The sequence below is a fragment of the Salmo salar genome, chromosome ssa12 (genome assembly GCF_905237065.1).
Source record: "Salmo salar chromosome ssa12, Ssal_v3.1, whole genome shotgun sequence".
NCBI classification, from domain to species: Eukaryota; Metazoa; Chordata; class Actinopteri; order Salmoniformes; family Salmonidae; genus Salmo; species Salmo salar.
Window position 1 is genome coordinate 83,482,100 of NC_059453.1, and position 17,982 is coordinate 83,500,081.

Below are 17,982 nucleotides of genomic sequence, written 5' to 3' on the forward strand. Positions count from 1 at the left end.
ATTTAAAGAGCTCAGCCATGTGCTTCTTGTCAGTAAAAACCACATCGTCATTAAGGAGAGTAGCCTTTTCTGGGTGTTTAGAGTCATACCTTGTGGGATTGGTAATAATCTGAGAGAAATTTAGTGAGTACCATTGATTTAGGACTTGGTCAGGTGGTTTAAGCATGTCCCAGTTTAGGTCACCTAGCAGGAAAAATTCAGACTTAGTGTGAGGGGTCAGGAGAGAGCTTAGGGCAGGTAGGTACAGACTGTTGCTGATGGAGGACGATAGCACCCAGCAACAGTCAACAAAGAGCTTTTTAAAAGTTTTCATGCTTAAAACCAGCAAATCAAATAGTTTGGGGACAGACTTGTTGGAGATAACCGAGCACTGAAGGTGATCCTTGGTAAAGATTGCCACTCCACCACCTTTGGAAGATGTCTTGTCGAAAAAGGTTATAACCAGAAAGGTTAACATCAGTATTCAAAACACTCTTCCTTACCCACGTCTCAGTAATGACCAACACATCTGGATTGGAGCTGTGAACCCACACTTTCAATTGATCCATTTTAGGTAATAAGCTTCTAGTGTTAACATGCAGAAAACCCAGGCTTTTACGAGAGCAGAAATCAGTGAAGCAGATATCAGAGCACAAGTCAGAATTGGTGCTAGCAGCAGTCGATGGGCCAGGGTGTACATGCACATTTCCAGATATCATCAACAGTAATACAATCAAGGCACGGCATAGGACAGGGAGAGCTCAGCAGTGCTGATTTATGACATCTGAATGTGCATCAGATGGCAACAAGATCATATTGTACAGCAATTTCATCAGGTAACATGAATACAAAGCTGGTGAGAGGTGGTTAGAATGGGATGGGAGGCTAAAAGTCCATGTAACCAGTAGAGTCAGAGTCCTGAGTGTGGGAACAAACAGTCAGTCCCACGTTTGGGTAAAGAAAGTTTGTAGTCAACGAAGTATGCAGGAGTCAACATTGCTTGCTGTTTGGGGTGTTGGTCTGGGTTTCCGTATAGCACTTTGTGCATTCGGCTGATGTAAAAAGGGCTTTATAAATACATTTGATGAGGCAAATGGCAAAATGCACAAAAAAATGAAATATGTTATGACTTTGAGCTAGCTATTGTAAGTTCAGAGTCACTCGCCCCAACAGTGTGTGTGCTGGAGGCGAGCAAAAGCTCGGGAGAGAGCTGTGAGTGTAGTGGGGGTACTTGTACCAGACGGGGAGACAGGGCAGCAGATCGCCAGGTGGAAACAAAGCAGCAGGCAACGGGAGTAGGTTTCACCCCCACTTGGGAGAAGCTTTTATTTCTGGAGGCAGATTTCTTGTAGAAAATGCCAGTGAATGGTCTTTGAACAGCAGGAGGGGGCTTCAGAGGAAGCTTCAAAGACTCTTGCCACTTGTTGGGGCCCAAAGGAAGCACGTAGTAACCAAAAAGTGTTAAACAAATCAAATTATTTTATATTCTTCAATGTAGCCATCCTTTGCCTTTACAGCTTTGCACACTGTTGATGTTTACTCAACCAGCTTCATGAGGAATTCTTTTCCAGCAGTCTTGAAGGAGTGCCCTCATATGCTGAGCACTTGTTGGCTGCTTTTCCTTCACTCTGTGGTCCAACTCATCCCAAACCATCTCAATTGGGATGAGGTTGGGTGATTGTGGAGGTCAGGTCATCTGATGCAGCACGCCATCACTCTCCTTCTTGGTCAAATAGCCCTTACACTGCCTGGAGGTGTGTTGGGTCATTGTCCTGTTGAAAAACAAATGATAGTCCCACTAAGCGCAAACCAGATTGGATGGTGTATCGCTACAGAATGCTGTGGTAGCCATGCTGGTTAAGTGTGCCTTGAATTCTAAATAAATCACCAACAGTGTCACCAGCAAAGCACCATCACACCTCCTCCATGCTTCACGGTGGGAACCACACATGCGGAGCGCATCCGTTCACCTACTTTGCGTCTCACAAAGACACAGCGGTTGGAACCAAAAATCTCAAATTGACTCATCAGACCAAAGGACAGATTTCCACCGGTCTAATGTCCATTGCTTGTGTTTCATGGCCCAAGCAAGTCTCTTCTTCTTATTGGAGTCCTTTAGTAGTGGTTTCTATGCAGCAATTTGACCATGATGGCCTGATTCACGCAGTCTCCTCTAAACAGTTGATGTTGATTTGTTACTTGAACTCTGTGAACTAATCCTCTGCAGCAGCGGTAACTCTGGGTCTTCCTTTCCTGTGGCGGTCCTCATGAGAGCCAGTTTCATCATAGCGCTTGATGGTTTTTGCGACTGCATTTGAAGAAACTTTCAAAGTCCTGACTGACCTTCATGTCTTAAAGTAATGATTGACTGTCATTTCTCTTTGCTTATTTGAGCTGTTCTTGCCATAATATGAATTTGGTCTTTTACCAAATAGGGCTATCTTCTGTATACCGCCCTACCTTGTCACAACACAACTGAATGGCTCAAATGAATTAAGAAGGAAAGAAATTCCACAAATTTTACTTTTAACAAGGCACACCTGTTAATTGAAATGCATTCCAGGTGACTACCTCGTGAAGCTGGTTAAGAGAATGCCAAGAGTGTGAAAAGCTGTCATCAAGGCAAAGGGTGTCTACTTTGAATAATCTCAAATATAACATCTATTTTGATTTAACACTTTTTTTTGGTTACTACATGATTTCATATGTGTTATTTAATAGTTTTGATGTCCTCTATTGTGCTACAAAGTAGAAAATAGTAAAAAAATAACGAAACCCTGGAATGAGTAGGTGTGTCCAAACTTTGTAATCTCATTGATCGTCTCAATCAAATATTACCCAATTATCCACGTTGAAATGACTGTGTGCTCAGTGGGTATGTCCCTGAGAGTGTCTGAGCTAGGTTAGGCTGTTTTTATAAAATACTACACCACTATATACAATATCCACATTAGTGTACTAAAAACCATCCAGTCACCATCTCTCCAATATATTATACATGTTGGATATAATGACAACCTACTCGACGACGTCCACTGCTTTATGCGTCTGCAGATATGTCCAACCAGACATACGACCGGCCTTGACGCAGCTGTTTCATGGGAAGAGCAGAGGATGACCAGACCAGTCTGACCCATGAAGACAGTACAGTTTGCTCATGACCAGATTCAGTAAATATTAGCCAACACCCATGCACTCCTAGTCCTCCTTCCCTTCTGAAATGCTAGTTCTGTAGCAGAAGCAGGCTTCTCCTTCTCACTGCCTGGGCTTTTGCCTTCTTGCTGACAACACCAGTCTCCGATTACTGCCTGGCTGTGGCTGCCTCCTCACACTGGAGGGAGTTCCTTTTTCTGTCTGACGCCATGTCACTGGACACAGCACTGCTGGCAGGAGACCTAATGGTCTGCAACTCGCTGTGTATTTTTCCGCTTTCATAATTGCTGACTGGTCAGCAGATAGTGACCTCTCGGATCAGATCTGTGATCACCGTCTTGTGTTGGCAGTGGCTCTGAAAGTCAGTGTGATTGAGTTCCCATAGTGATTTCACAGTCTGATACTGCTGCACATTGGCTGTTTGGACAGTGTGTCTGAAATTGCCATCGCTTCATTTGACCATCATGCACTTGGCTTTGGGAGATGATTGCTTTCATAGAGCTTTTAAATGTAAATGATATGCCTGGTCTCATGACATATCCTCTGGCTTAGTGATGACCTGTATGTATGACCTGTTATGCCCTTTTTATGAGCAATACCTTGTTGATTGTTCCCTTTGGCCTGGAGGTATTTTAACAGCCTCACACGGTTACCTTCCCCCTCTACTCTTCCTACACACCCAGATAAATAGTGTGCTCTCTTGGTAACCAAATTAGTTCAAGCTACCTGGAAAAGTGTGTGTGTGTAGGAGGGAGGGAGGGAGCGGTGATGTGGATAGTGTTGTCACGATACCAGAATTTTGACTTTGATACCAGGTTTCTTATCACAATACTCAATACCATCACGATCCTCGATACCAAAACGCTTCCACGGCAAAAAAAGGTGTTAGCCAATGTCACAGAATGGCACTTGATCCAGACAGATCTTTTGAGCTCAATATCATTACATTTTAAACTATAGATTTTTTGATTTATTAATGAATAAATTATACAATCAATCTAACTGCGTAACATTGTTCATTTATTTGAATGGTAAATCTCTATTCATAAATTGGGAAAGTAAAGTAGCCTAGGCATATTCATAGTACAGGTGAATGCATATTCGATAGGACTGTGTGCATGCAGTGAGTTTTGTTCTCCTGTAGCCCCATGACATCAGCCAAAACAATCTGTTTTCCTTCCATTTGGGACTTAATATACTGATCAACTACATTTGCATAGAAGAAGCAATATCTTTTATAACAGTGTGCGTTGTCTCCTTTAAGACACATGATGCGTCGCTCGCTCGCTCACGCTTGAGTAAAGTAGTGATGGGAAGTTCGGCTCTTTTTACAGACTCTGATCTTTTCGGCTCGTTCAGTCAAAATAATGAATCTTCTGGCTGATTTCATTCATTTGAATCAGTAATTCCCAGAACATGCAGGACCAGCGAACAATGAACTGAAAACTCGAAAGATTCATGATTCTACAAGCCTCTCGTTCCCATGTCGTTCACCATAAGGGAGCTGTCATTTTTTAGACAGGCTTGTTTAAGTGTGTGTTTTGGTTGCACAAAGCTGTGTCCATAACATTCAATAATCAATGAATTGCATTCTTTCACCATGCGATCAATTATCAGTACTTAGCATGTATTTTTCTTTATGCTTACTGCAGCATGATTTATTTTCCTGCGAGCATATGACAGACAGCTGTTGGTCAGCGCACGTCTCCTGAGCCAGAGGAGCCTGTAGAATTCATTGTGGTCAGCCAGCAGGTCAAAAGAGCGACTAATATTAACGAGTCACTCAAAAACTAATCATGACTCTCGAGTCTGTAATAAGTTGTTAAAAAATAACGAATTGTTGACGAACTGCATATCATTAGAGCAAATATTATCTTGACTGGGAGATACTTGAGGTGGGGGGGACTAAAGGTGTCTGCATGCTTCCCGAAACAGTTCGGAAGAGTTTGTGCATATATTATGACATCATTCTGACTTTTTGGTTTTCTGGAAGCAAGCCGAAGTTGGTAGCGGCTTGCTACCAACTTCTATTCCCCTTTGTTGGTGATTGGTCAACATTAGGGATTCTTTAATAGTTTTTGTTTTCATGCAAAACATTTCATTGAGATACTGCACCAGACATCTTAGTCACGCATCTTTACATCCAACTAAGATCTCTGCAAAAACAACAATGACAATTTAAGAAATCTAACTTTATATTAATTCAGATCTTTTTTGAGGAAGTGTATACTGGCTACGGCGTCTCAAAATGGACAAATAGTGCTATTGCCGCTTTTTTTCAACTCGTTTTTCAAGCGAAGGTCTTTTTAATTAATTATGCGAGCACACTTGTTCGGTTCAGCTAGCCGAGTTCAGCTAGCCGCCTGCTGAACTGAAGCATTTTGACGCCTTACGAGAATGTCACAAATCTTTATTCAATCTGCAATATTTTTGCATTATGGTTAGCATATCACAAAGTCACTAGGGTTGTGAATTGATGTGGACTTCAGCTGTAAGCTACCTAGGAAAGTTAGCCTACAAAGCTGGATGCTAGCGGTATGTTCTAGCCTGTGTGGACATTGTTTTGCAAACACTAATGAACATTTTCAACATTTCTACATGCTGTGTTGCATTATTTAAGTGTGTTAACTTCCATGCAGCGTGAGTGGAGAGCTAACATGATGCAGCCCAGACCCCCAGTGGTTCCGCAGGACAGGTTAGAGTTAGCAATGGGTAAGTGGAGCAGTCACGGCACAGTCACTGCTCTCGCGCTATAAGGGAACATCCACTGCGCTGATAGACAGACTTGATCCTCTCTCAATCAGTAGACGACGTGAGATATTTGAGTAAGCAACAAAAAATTGTATGGAATCGTTTTTCATGTTCTAGTATCGAAAAAGTACAGAAGTTTCGGTATATATGCAACACTACAGGTGAATATGCTAAAAGCCTGTCTATCCCCAAGCTGGGCTGCTCGACTCAGATTAGCATGGAAGGCTTCTAGAGAATGCCAGAGGAATGTATGACCCTGACTGAGATCTGGTGACTCATGATATCCCTGGTCAAATTCCACAGCTGATTGTGGTTCCTCCACTCTCTGTGACACCTTTGTCATTACTGGAGCTAACAGAACACTCAGCAGTAGTTCCCTCACTCTCGAATGGAATCTCTCCAGAAACAATGTAGAGCATTTCACTCTGTAATGGATGAGTTATCCATTATTTTTCCTGGCAGTGAAAATATGGGCCACCAAGGGAGGACTGTCTGTGTGCTGGCTGTGACCCAGTGATGGAGCTTCAGGGTCACACACAGAGCTGACAATGGCATTCTGTCCCCGTCCTGCACACACACAGAGCACTCTGACATCACATCAGCAGCCCTCTGCAAAGAGAACCTGCCTTGCCTGCCTGCCCTGTGCTAAATGGGTACATTGCCTTAGCAGAGCAGAGGCTAAGCTGGAGCGCCAACAAAAGATGAAACTATTGACCTGTGACTTAATCCTTTAATCCCCGCTATACTGTGGTGTTGTGCAACCTGAAATGCAGAGGATTTATCGTTCTGGGGAAAGGGCATGGTTTTATGATGGTGACCCGGCTGCCCCCTCTGCGATGTGCCATGAATTCCCATCATGCTCTTGGTGTGTATGCTCAAGCTTTATGTTAGTATAGAACAGACTGCAGCAGTTTATGACTATGTTATTGTGTATCTGTTATTGTGTGCTGTGCTGCATGTGTTTTCCATTGGACACTGGGCTGTGTCATCTCATGTACAGTACGGCCTTTTGAGCATTTAAAGAGGGAGGGGAGGGAGCTTGCGGGCGGTGCCTGGATGGCGGTGCCTGGATGGCGGTACAGTAAAACGCTGGACGTCCACGAGTCAAAGAGCAGCTCTTCAACAGCAACCAGCTCCGTCAGGCAGTAAACGCTTTAATATGCTGCTAATTATGTCTGAGAGATTGGATGTTGATTAAAAAGCAAAACGTTTTTAATTATAACTCAAATGTTAATGCCGTCCCAAGTGAAGAAAATGTTTAGTCTTTCGTGAGGAGTACTTCTAATTGACTGAACCAAAGATCCACTCTCCCAATTTTTAGAATCTTGTTTATTTTTCTTGACTTTTAGCACTAAATGGGCTTAACTGCTGTTGCTTCGTTCGGTGTCATTTGATGTTATTGTATGTCATCAATGCACAACCGGTGCTGCCTAGCCTGAACCCTGTCTCCACTTAACATTCATGACATTCTAGCTCTGTGCAGGGATTTCTGATCATGCTTTGCCCACCGAGGTAATTCCCTTACACTCATGCTTGGGCAACTTCAGCTTGTTCTCATTTTAACACATTTCGGTTGCGACTTAATTAATTAGTTTTTGCAGTGAAATGTGTTGTTTTACAGGGTCAGCCATAGTAGTACAGCACCCCTGGAGTAAATTAGGGTTAAGTGCCTTGCTCAAGGGGACATCTATAGATTTATCACTTTGTCTGCTCGGCTATTATTCAAACCAGCGTCCTTTTGGTTACTGGCCAAACGCTCTAAACGCTAGGCTACCTGCCGCCCTTGGAAGAGTGCTTGTGCACAATCATTTGTGAAGGGGATGATATTGGATTTACAAATACACCATATTGCGCTGGAACTCAAAATGAAGACAAAGCAGTCTCTTGTTTTATTCAGGTAGAGTCTCTATACGTTATAATTGCAGGAGGACTTGGAAGACTTCCTGATAATGTGAGTTTGCTGTAGCTACTGACGACACTGGAGCGAAACGTCTCTGGTCCTGAGGCAGTGCTAGCACCAGCACCTCCTTAGCTTGCTGCCCGCCCGCCTGCCCGCCCGCCCGCCTGCCCGCCCCAGAGCCAGGCTCAGGATTTAATCGTGGCTTATTGGACAGGATCTGGGGAATGCTGATGAGGGAAAGGCTCTCAATAATGCCACAAACGGTCCTCCTGCCAGTGCCTTAAGTGGTCTATTTGTGATTCAGCATGCATGCTCTCTTTCTCTCTCCCTCGCCCGCTCCCTGTCTGACTGCCAGGCTGGCGTGGAGTCGAGCTCCCAGGGGGTGAGTGTGTTAATGCGGGCCCCCAGGCCCGGGGACCAGGGTAATTGGGTTCGCATGGTCGGTGTCAGGGCACCACCACCGCTCCCTACACAAAGGCCACCTCCCAGCCAAGCTGTTCAGGACAGAGACAAACCCCTCATCACTGGTGTAATTCATTGGAAAGGCTTATTGAATTACTGGAATGGTGTATGTGGTTTTTGTGTGAGGGCCTGCTACAGATTGCACAATGTGCTGAGGGCCTTGTGTTTGCCTGCTGCTTGCGTGTTCAGCTCTCTCTCTCAGCTCAGACGCTTGGCTCTGAACACTACCGTGAATAACGGCAGACAGCTTAGAAAATCTCTAATATCCCCAAATGGCGTAATTACTGCAGCTCCCATTCAGATAACCTTCTCTTGTATCCAGTGCCTGTTTGACCATGTCTGCATGTAGGGGTGACAGAGCCTGTTGTCTGCGTTGTAACCTCATGACACAGCCTGGAGGCTGGAGCGTTTTGGCTGGGCCTCATCCAGCCCTGACTGGATGGGCTGGTGTCTGCTGCAGATTGATGTTGACATGCATTCACATCCATGCAGACTGTTGATTTGTCTGGTTTGTTTGATACTAAGTGATTGGTGGCCCCTCACTAGTATGTTATGCTCATAGCAACAAGAGTGAAGGTGTTCATTTCTTTGCCTGCTTGCCTTTTTCAGGTCCAGTGGGTTTAAAAGAAACCCAGCATTAATGTTTGCCATGTTGACAAGTCTCTTCCGCATGGATATGTGTAGCATTAAACTGACCCATACATCACACAGTGGCACTCTCCTCTGATTGTAAGAATAATTATGGACTATGATGTTCAGCCACTGGTGAGGTGGGAACAGGGGAAACGGAGAACCCACCTCCCCTGCAATATACTACATTATACCGTTGGCTACTTCACTCAATCACCAGACCCAACCAACATAAAACAGGTTCTCAACACTAAAACACAACTCGCCACCACAATCCTACTCAATACACCACTGTTATGACCGCTGCCTACAAGTAGCTGCTGTCTCAGAGCCCAGCTTGGTTGTGGTCTTCAATAAGCCGAACAATGTGCTCAGCAGTGTGAGCAGTGAAGTGATAATTGATACATCCTAAAAATTCAAGAAAGCTGTTGTTAATGATCCTTCTCTTCCTCTGGGTGGTTTTAACAGAACCACTTTAAGACTTTAATTGACAAGGAATACTGCCATTTAAGCCGTTGCCTTGGCACTGCCATTACCTACGTTTTGTTTTTTAAAGATGATGAGACCCACTTGGGGCGTTCACGAGGCGCGATTACAAAAGCTCACGTGGAATCACAATGGCCTGCCGTGTTGCTATTTTAGTTTCTGTTAAAAAAAACATAAGTCCAATAAGCCCTGTGCCTCCAGGGCTGGAAAAAGTGAGGAATCTCCCTTTGTCTGAAGGGCAGGTGAGCGTGGTTCCCACCCCACCCTGCATATCAGTAGGAAAACAAGGGCTTCTCCAGCGCTGGAACAAGGCTGTTGATGTGGAAGGTATGGCCAGGGTTTCAGTGGAGAGAGAAGATGATGCCAAGAGCTTGTTACCAGGTTACATCACTGTTGTTGTGAGTTGTGTGCCAGATCTTCAGGCGTAGCAGAGGGAGCTCGCAGAGCCATTCCCCTCTCTGTCGCCAAGCTACCGTCACGCTCTCCTCCTCACACACCAACAGGCCAGGCTGTGGGCAGTATTTAACCATCATTGGTATAAATATTTATTATTAAGTATTTGATTCTGTCAGTTTTGAATGCAGTGTTCATTAGGGTTTGGAATTTGCCAGGGAACTCACAATACGATATTATCACGTTTCTTTGGTTCCGATATGTATTGCAATTCGACGTTCCAAACATATTGCTCACTATGTCTGCTGCAGAGGGATAAGAACATGAGAACTAGTTTGATCAGTAGGGGAAATAAGTGCTGAAAACATGGCTTTCTATTGAAAAAGATGGAGAGCAAGCTATAGGATGACAAATACTGGTGTTTTTGCACAGGTACTGCCAACTAGTGCAAGCTGGTACAAAAAGAACATCGCGGTACCTATGGTACAAATCGATACTTGGAGTCAAATCGATAAAATATGGTCCAAAAATTAAACCGCGATATGTAACTGTATGCATTTTCATCATGTCTGGGTGTAAGGGAATGTGCAGCACTAGTATCATGGCCATGGGTCTAATGTTGTTGTGTAGGCAGACAGACCTATGCTGCACTGAACTGAATTGTAAACTGTATCGGATGCATGGCTGGAGTGAAAAGGTATTCATTGTGGAAATTGCAGATAAGTGCAGTAGAACACTGGTCTGGTTGTTCGTCTGGAAGTGTGACTGTGGAGGCTGGATATCCCTTTCTCTGGGATCGGAAATGATTCAGGGTTAAGAATATATCTACTAGGCTCTATAGCGTGGTGAAGAAAACAATAGGTCGTCAAAGTAGGCATGTGACAAATGGATAATTTCTCTTAACGTTTATACTGATTTTCTTTTTAGCGGTTTCCCATTTAAAAGGCTAATAAAAAATCATACAATTTCAGGTTAATTCACAGTAATGGTCCTATTAAGTATGTATGACCTCTAGGGCCGGGTGATGAAGTTCAATCTACCGCGACCCTTTACAGACACAGAACGCAGCTACAGTTACGTGGATAACTAAAAAAAGGGCTGTCTCTTTTCAGACAGTAGAATTCTGCTCCGGCATGATGTTCTATTGTTTCCCTGACAACAATAAATGTTGCTGATTGATGTGCTGCTGTGTTTATGAAGTTTGTGTTTATTTTAAAGTAGGATAGCTAGATGTGCTTTCTTTCTACTAAATGTCTTGTTAAGTTGCGTTATTTAACAAACTTTAAAGTACTTTTTTAGGAAAGTGGTCTGCCCGCAGGCAGGCTAGGATTGGCAGTTCTGGTCGCCTAGTGATGGAAGTTAGTCCCACTTCAGAAACGGCATTACTTTACAGACAAGTAAAATGCTGTTTGTCTCCAGAGAATGTTTTGTGTCTGCGGATTAAAAAGCTGAGGTGTAGCCGACCCTAACTGACTAACAGACATGCCGTAGCCGAGACGCTTTCAAGGGGCCACGTACCATTTTATCTGAGAAAGGTAATCGATACAGGCTATACCGGTAGCCTACTGTCATTTCATATTATAAGACAAAAACACCCCCACCCGCTCAGCAACCAAGACTAGCCTATCCGCGTCATCGCTCCCATGATTAGCCTAAGATAGGATATTCTACACCCAACAGACAGACTCAACACACACTTGTCATTAGCGAAAGAGCAGGCAGGCCAGCTCGAGGGAGAAGGCAGAGGAGCAGGCAGGCAGGCCAGCTCGAGGAAGAAGGCAGAGGGGTAGGCAGGCAGGCAGGCCAGCTCGAGGGAGAAGGCAGAGGAGCAGGCAGGCAGGCCAGCTCGAGGGAGAAGGCAGAGGAGCAGGCAGGCAGGCCAGCTCGAGGGAGAAGGCAGAGGAGCAGGCAGGCAGGCAGGCCAGCTCGAGGGAGAAGGCAGAGGAGCAGGCAGGCAGGCCAGCTCGAGGAAGAAGGCAGAGGGGTAGGCAGGCAGGCAGGCCAGCTCGAGGGAGAAGGCAGAGGAGCAGGCAGGCAGGCCAGCTCGAGGGAGAAGGCAGAGGAGCAGGCAGGCAGGCCAGCTCGAGGGAGAAGGCAGAGGAGCAGGCAGGCAGGCAGGCCAGCTCGAGGGAGAAGGCAGAGGAGCAGGCAGGCAGGCAGGCCAGCTCGAGGGAGAAGGCAGAGGAGCAGGCAGGCAGGCAGGCCAGCTCGAGGGAGAAGGCAGAGGAGCAGGCAGGCAGGCAGGCCAGCTCGAGGGAGAAGGCAGAGGAGCAGGCAGGCAGGCAGGCCAGCTCGAGGGAGAAGGCAGAGGAGCAGGCAGGCAGGCAGGCCAGCTCGAGGGAGAAGGCAGAGGAGCAGGCAGGTAGGCAGGCCAGCTCGAGGGAGAAGGCAGAGGAGCAGGCAGGTAGGCAGGCCAGCTCGAGGGGAGAAGGCAGAGGAGCAGGCAGGTAGGCAGGCCAGCTCGAGGGGAGAAGGCAGAGGAGCAGGCAGGTAGGCAGGCCAGCTCGAGGGAGAAGGCAGAGGAGCAGGCAGGTAGGCAGGCCAGCTCGAGGGGAGAAGGCAGAGGAGCAGGCAGGTAGGCAGGCCAGCTCGAGGGAGAAGGCAGAGGAGCAGGCAGGCAGGCCAGCTCGAGGGAGAAGGCAGAGGAGCAGGCAGGCAGGCCAGCTCGAGGGAGAAGGCAGAGGAGCAGGCAGGCAGGCCAGCTCGAGGGGAGAAGGCAGAGGAGCAGGCAGGTAGGCAGGCCAGCTCGAGGGGAGAAGGCAGAGGAGCAGGCAGGTAGGCAGGCCAGCTCGAGGGGAGAAGGCAGAGGAGCAGGCAGGTAGGCAGGCCAGCTCGAGGGGAGAAGGCAGAGGAGCAGGCAGGTAGGCAGGCCAGCTCGAGGGAGAAGGCAGAGGAGCAGGCAGGTAGGCAGGCCAGCTCGAGGGAGAAGGCAGAGGAGCAGGCAGGTAGGCAGGCCAGCTCGAGGGAGAAGGCAGAGGAGCAGGCAGGTAGGCAGGCCAGCTCGAGGGAGAAGGCAGAGGAGTAGGCAGGCCAGCTCGAGGGAGAAGGCAGAGGAGCAGGCAGGTAGGCAGGCCAGCTCGAGGGAGAAGGCAGAGGAGCAGGCAGGTAGGCAGGCCAGCTCGAGGGAGAAGGCAGAGGAGCAGGCAGGTAGGCAGGCCAGCTCGAGGGAGAAGGCAGAGGAGCAGGCAGGTAGGCAGGCCAGCTCGAGGGAGAAGGCAGAGGAGCAGGCAGGTAGGCAGGCCAGCTCGAGGGGAGAAGGCAGAGGAGCAGGCAGGTAGGCAGGCCAGCTCGAGGGAGAAGGCAGAGGAGCAGGCAGGCAGGCAGGCCAGCTCGAGGGAGAAGGCAGAGGAGCAGGCAGGCAGGCAGGCCAGCTCGAGGGAGAAGGCAGAGGAGCAGGCAGGCAGGCAGGCCAGCTCGAGGGGAGAAGGCAGAGGAGCAGGCAGGCAGGCAGGCCAGCTCGAGGGGAGAAGGCAGAGGAGCAGGCAGGCAGGCAGGCCAGCTCGAGGGAGAAGGCAGAGGAGCAGGCAGGCAGGCAGGCCAGCTCGAGGGAGAAGGCAGAGGAGCAGGCAGGCAGGCAGGCCAGCTCGAGGGAGAAGGCAGAGGAGCAGGCAGGCAGGCAGGCCAGCTCGAGGGAGAAGGCAGAGGAGCAGGCAGGCAGGCCAGCTCGAGGGAGAAGGCAGAGGAGCAGGCAGGCAGGCCAGCTCGAGGGAGAAGGCAGAGGAGCAGGCAGGTAGGCAGGCCAGCTCGAGGGAGAAGGCAGAGGAGCAGGCAGGTAGGCAGGCCAGCTCGAGGGAGAAGGCAGAGGAGCAGGCAGGTAGGCAGGCCAGCTCGAGGGGAGAAGGCAGAGGAGCAGGCAGGTAGGCAGGCCAGCTCGAGGGAGAAGGCAGAGGAGCAGGCAGGTAGGCAGGCCAGCTCGAGGGAGAAGGCAGAGGAGCAGGCAGGTAGGCAGGCCAGCTCGAGGGGAGAAGGCAGAGGAGCAGGCAGGTAGGCAGGCCAGCTCGAGGGAGAAGGCAGAGGAGCAGGCAGGTAGGCAGGCCAGCTCGAGGGGAGAAGGCAGAGGAGCAGGCAGGTAGGCAGGCCAGCTCGAGGGGAGAAGGCAGAGGAGCAGGCAGGTAGGCAGGCCAGCTCGAGGGAGAAGGCAGAGGAGCAGGCAGGTAGGCAGGCCAGCTCGAGGGGAGAAGGCAGAGGAGCAGGCAGGTAGGCAGGCCAGCTCGAGGGGAGAAGGCAGAGGAGCAGGCAGGTAGGCAGGCCAGCTCGAGGGAGAAGGCAGAGGAGCAGGCAGGTAGGCAGGCCAGCTCGAGGGAGAAGGCAGAGGAGCAGGCAGGTAGGCAGGCCAGCTCGAGGGAGAAGGCAGAGGAGCAGGCAGGCAGGCAGGCCAGCTCGAGGGAGAAGGCAGAGGAGCAGGCAGGCAGGCAGGCCAGCTCGAGGGGAGAAGGCAGAGGAGCAGGCAGGCAGGCAGGCCAGCTCGAGGGAGAAGGCAGAGGAGCAGGCAGGCAGGCAGGCCAGCTCGAGGGAGAAGGCAGAGGAGCAGGCAGGCAGGCAGGCCAGCTCGAGGGGAGAAGGCAGAGGAGCAGGCAGGCAGGCAGGCCAGCTCGAGGGAGAAGGCAGAGGAGCAGGCAGGCAGGCAGGCCAGCTCGAGGGGAGAAGGCAGAGGAGCAGGCAGGCAGGCAGGCCAGCTCGAGGGAGAAGGCAGAGGAGCAGGCAGGCAGGCAGGCCAGCTCGAGGGAGAAGGCAGAGGAGCAGGCAGGCAGGCAGGCCAGCTCGAGGGAGAAGGCAGAGGAGCAGGCAGGCAGGCAGGCCAGCTCGAGGGAGAAGGCAGAGGAGCAGGCAGGCAGGCAGGCCAGCTCGAGGGGAGAAGGCAAAGGAGCAGGCAGGTAGGCAGGCCAGCTCGAGGGAGAAGGCAGAGGAGCAGGCAGGTAGGCAGGCCAGCTCGAGGGAGAAGGCAGAGGAGCAGGCAGGTAGGCAGGCCAGCTCGAGGGGAGAAGGCAGAGGAGCAGGCAGGTAGGCAGGCCAGCTCGAGGGAGAAGGCAGAGGAGCAGGCAGGTAGGCAGGCCAGCTCGAGGGAGAAGGCAGAGGAGCAGGCAGGTAGGCAGGCCAGCTCGAGGGAGAAGGCAGAGGAGCAGGCAGGTAGGCAGGCCAGCTCGAGGGGAGAAGGCAGAGGAGCAGGCAGGTAGGCAGGCCAGCTCGAGGGAGAAGGCAGAGGAGCAGGCAGGTAGGCAGGCCAGCTCGAGGGGAGAAGGCAGAGGAGCAGGCAGGTAGGCAGGCCAGCTCGAGGGAGAAGGCAGAGGAGCAGGCAGGTAGGCAGGCCAGCTCGAGGGAGAAGGCAGAGGAGCAGGCAGGTAGGCAGGCCAGCTCGAGGGAGAAGGCAGAGGAGCAGGCAGGTAGGCAGGCCAGCTCGAGGGAGAAGACAGAGGAGCAGGCAGGCAGGCAGGCCAGCTCGAGGGAGAAGACAGAGGAGCAGGCAGGCAGGCAGGCAGGCCAGCTCGAGGGAGAAGGCAGAGGAGCAGGCAGGCAGGCAGGCCAGCTCGAGGGAGAAGACAGAGGGGCAGGCAGGCAGGCCAGCTCGAGGGAGAAGGCAGAGGGGCAGGCAGAACCATGTGGATATGTTTTGGTAATCTGCATCTGGCAATGTATTAATTGTCTTGCATGCCTCGCAAATTCAACAAAGTAGACAAATGTTTTCCTCTTCCTCTCTGGTTTTACTTAAATTACACAACTTTCCCTAGGCTTTTATAGCCATATAGTCTGGTTTGGCTTTAACATGGGTAATGATGTTTTGTGATAACGGCACTGTGATTTTAATGTTGTGGGGGGAAAAAATGTTTCTCGGTAAGGTATTTTTCTTAACGTTAAATATCCCAACTTCATTTAAACGTTTAAAGGTACTTACTTGAAATAGCTTATATGGAGCTATAAGTAGGTACTAAAACTATCAAACGCTTGCCAAGTGTAGGCGTCTGCAACAATTTAGCAGGAGGGGAATGTGGGAGGGGTGAGTTTCCAACACAATTCCTCACCTCCATTCTCTCACAACACCACAAAGGAGACAGTGTAATCTACTGTGATATTAAGGTGAAGACCGCAGGCTGTCATTACTCACCCTATTGCCTCACTGAGGATGATGCCTGACTGAGAAGGGTTTGGCACTACATGTCTGCACTGTGTTTGATTGAGACACATCAGCCTTAGGTACAGACACATGACTGAATCACTGTCAGTGCTCTTTGTGTAATAAAAAGGTAGGGAACTCTTGACAAGAATTTGTTGGATTAAAATATTTAATGTCCCCATCTTTTTAATACCAAATCTGCCATTAATCCGAGGGGGATCAAACACTTGCGCGCCTCTGAATATAAATTCATTTGTCCAGGTGTTTCTTCCACTCAGTTCAAGTGTGCACCACACTCAAAATGGATTTAAATAGGAGGAAAACCCAGGGTTTGTGAAAGCAACAGTGACGGCCTCAGCCAGATCAAAGCGGGTCTGTGTGTGGAGTGGTAATCTCTTATCTGGGGCTCCTAAGTGTTGATGCCTGAACTCTCTGACCTCTGGATAGCTATGATGCTGCCAGCACGTTCATTCCTCTCCACTGCCCCCAGTCTCACCCTCCCCTGGCTGGCTACCCCAGACCATACCTGGCCTGTGGTACATGTGCATCGGTCCTCCCCAGCAGCAGCAGGCTGGGGCCTGTCTCTCTCTGAGGCTCAGCCCTACCCCTGGCTGCCTGTCTGTCACGGAACCTTGCCCTAATGAAGGCGGAAGGGCCGCTGTGCTACTGCCTGCTCTTCATCATTCCTGCCACAGCCGAGGTTCACTAATTAAGACGCTCGGCCCTGCAGATTATAAAGCATCTGGATCATTAGCATGGGGTCAAATGGCATTCGCTCGGGGGGGGCACTGTCATCAACCTGCCGTCTGTCAGCTGGCTGGCCTCTCATGGCGAGCCAACAGTGTTCTGGCTGCATCCTAGCCCTGCTTCATAATTAGAATGTTACAGGTTAGGACCGGCCCCAGAGAGCGACACGCAGGTTAGGACCGGCCCCAGAGAGCGACACGCAGGTTAGGACCGGCCCCAGAGAGCGACACGCCGGTTAGGACCGGCCCCAGAGAGCGACACGCCGGTTAGGACCGGCCCCAGAGAGCGACAGACACATAGACAGACCATGCAGGGTGAGGTTTAGACACCGGGTGATGTGGCTTGTGTTGAAATGCAATAATTTGTAAAACAATCTGGGATTCCTGTGTTCAACGGCACGTAATGAGAATCCGGTATTTATTTGATCTAGGAGAGGGTTGGGTGCCGACCGTGCCGCTCTACCATCATTTGTCATAAAATCCCTCTCATTAGCAGGTCCTCACTCACCTTTTATTTGAGTTAGCTCCAGAGCCACTGTGGTGTTTGGTAGTGTCATGGAATAAAGCAGCAGTGAGCTCTAAGTGCTGCTTCTGCATCTCTTCAGTCGGTGTCTCTGTCAAGGGCATTCCTACTGCCCCTCAAACCCTCAGCGGCCTGTGAGGTATTTAATACAGCACGGCGGGCTTGTGAGGACACACACATACAGGCTGGAGGTTCCGCTCTCTTTTTCCTGCGGGACTTTCTCTCCGTCATAGTGCAGTGTCACTACACAGGGGTGTTGTTTGGCATGGCAGCATGCGTTCACCTATCTATGCCTGTAACTTCAGACCTCTCCTCTGCTTCTATTTTAAACCAGAGGGCAGCGATCCCAGAGAGAAGCTGTTTGTGGGTGCAGAGGAAGGCAGAGGGCTGAGCTGAGGACTGTGGTTGGCACAACTGCACAGGGCTGCTTGTTTACGTTAGAGGCTCCGCCTGTGGGAGTGAAAGGGGAGGGGAGTTTACTAACCTCGCGAGGGTCGCAATTCCTCATGAGCCATTCCCCCATTTCGCTGGCAGTTGTGAAAACAATTCCCCATCTGGCATGGGCAGCAGAGCAGAGTGGGCAGGGAGAGGAGTGTGAATCAGCTAACTTGCAGCGGTGGTGGGATATTTGGGGTTAGAGTTCCTGTGTGCTGGCCTGGGATCAGGGGTTATGAGTGGTTGTCAGACAGCCTTGCTGGTGTTATGAACACGACTCAGATTAGTTTCTCTATGTGGTCACAGAAACAAACTGCACTACCACAGCTCAGGAGTGGAACCGAAGACATGGCACAGATTTGAGTCAATCAAACCTGCCTGTGTCCAGGATCTGTTTACACAACCACACTGCCTA

The 17,982-nt window shown here is 49.9% G+C and overlaps 1 protein-coding gene across 3 annotated transcripts in view; it reads left to right on the top strand.

Moving 5' to 3' along the window:
• The window catches only part of LOC106565962 (forkhead box protein J3), a 163,130-nt gene that overhangs the window by 64,583 nt on the left and 80,565 nt on the right, over window positions 1-17,982 (top strand). The window contains exon 1 of one of the 3 annotated variants that reach the window (XM_014133655.2): window positions 7,993-9,896. The exons of 1 other annotated variant lie outside the window; for it this stretch is intronic. The gene's annotated coding sequence lies outside the window, so the exon portion shown is untranslated. Of the gene's footprint in view, window positions 1-7,992; window positions 9,897-16,664; window positions 16,925-17,982 lie in introns of those variants that run through there. One more of the 3 variants, XM_014133656.2, reaches the window with a different exon arrangement.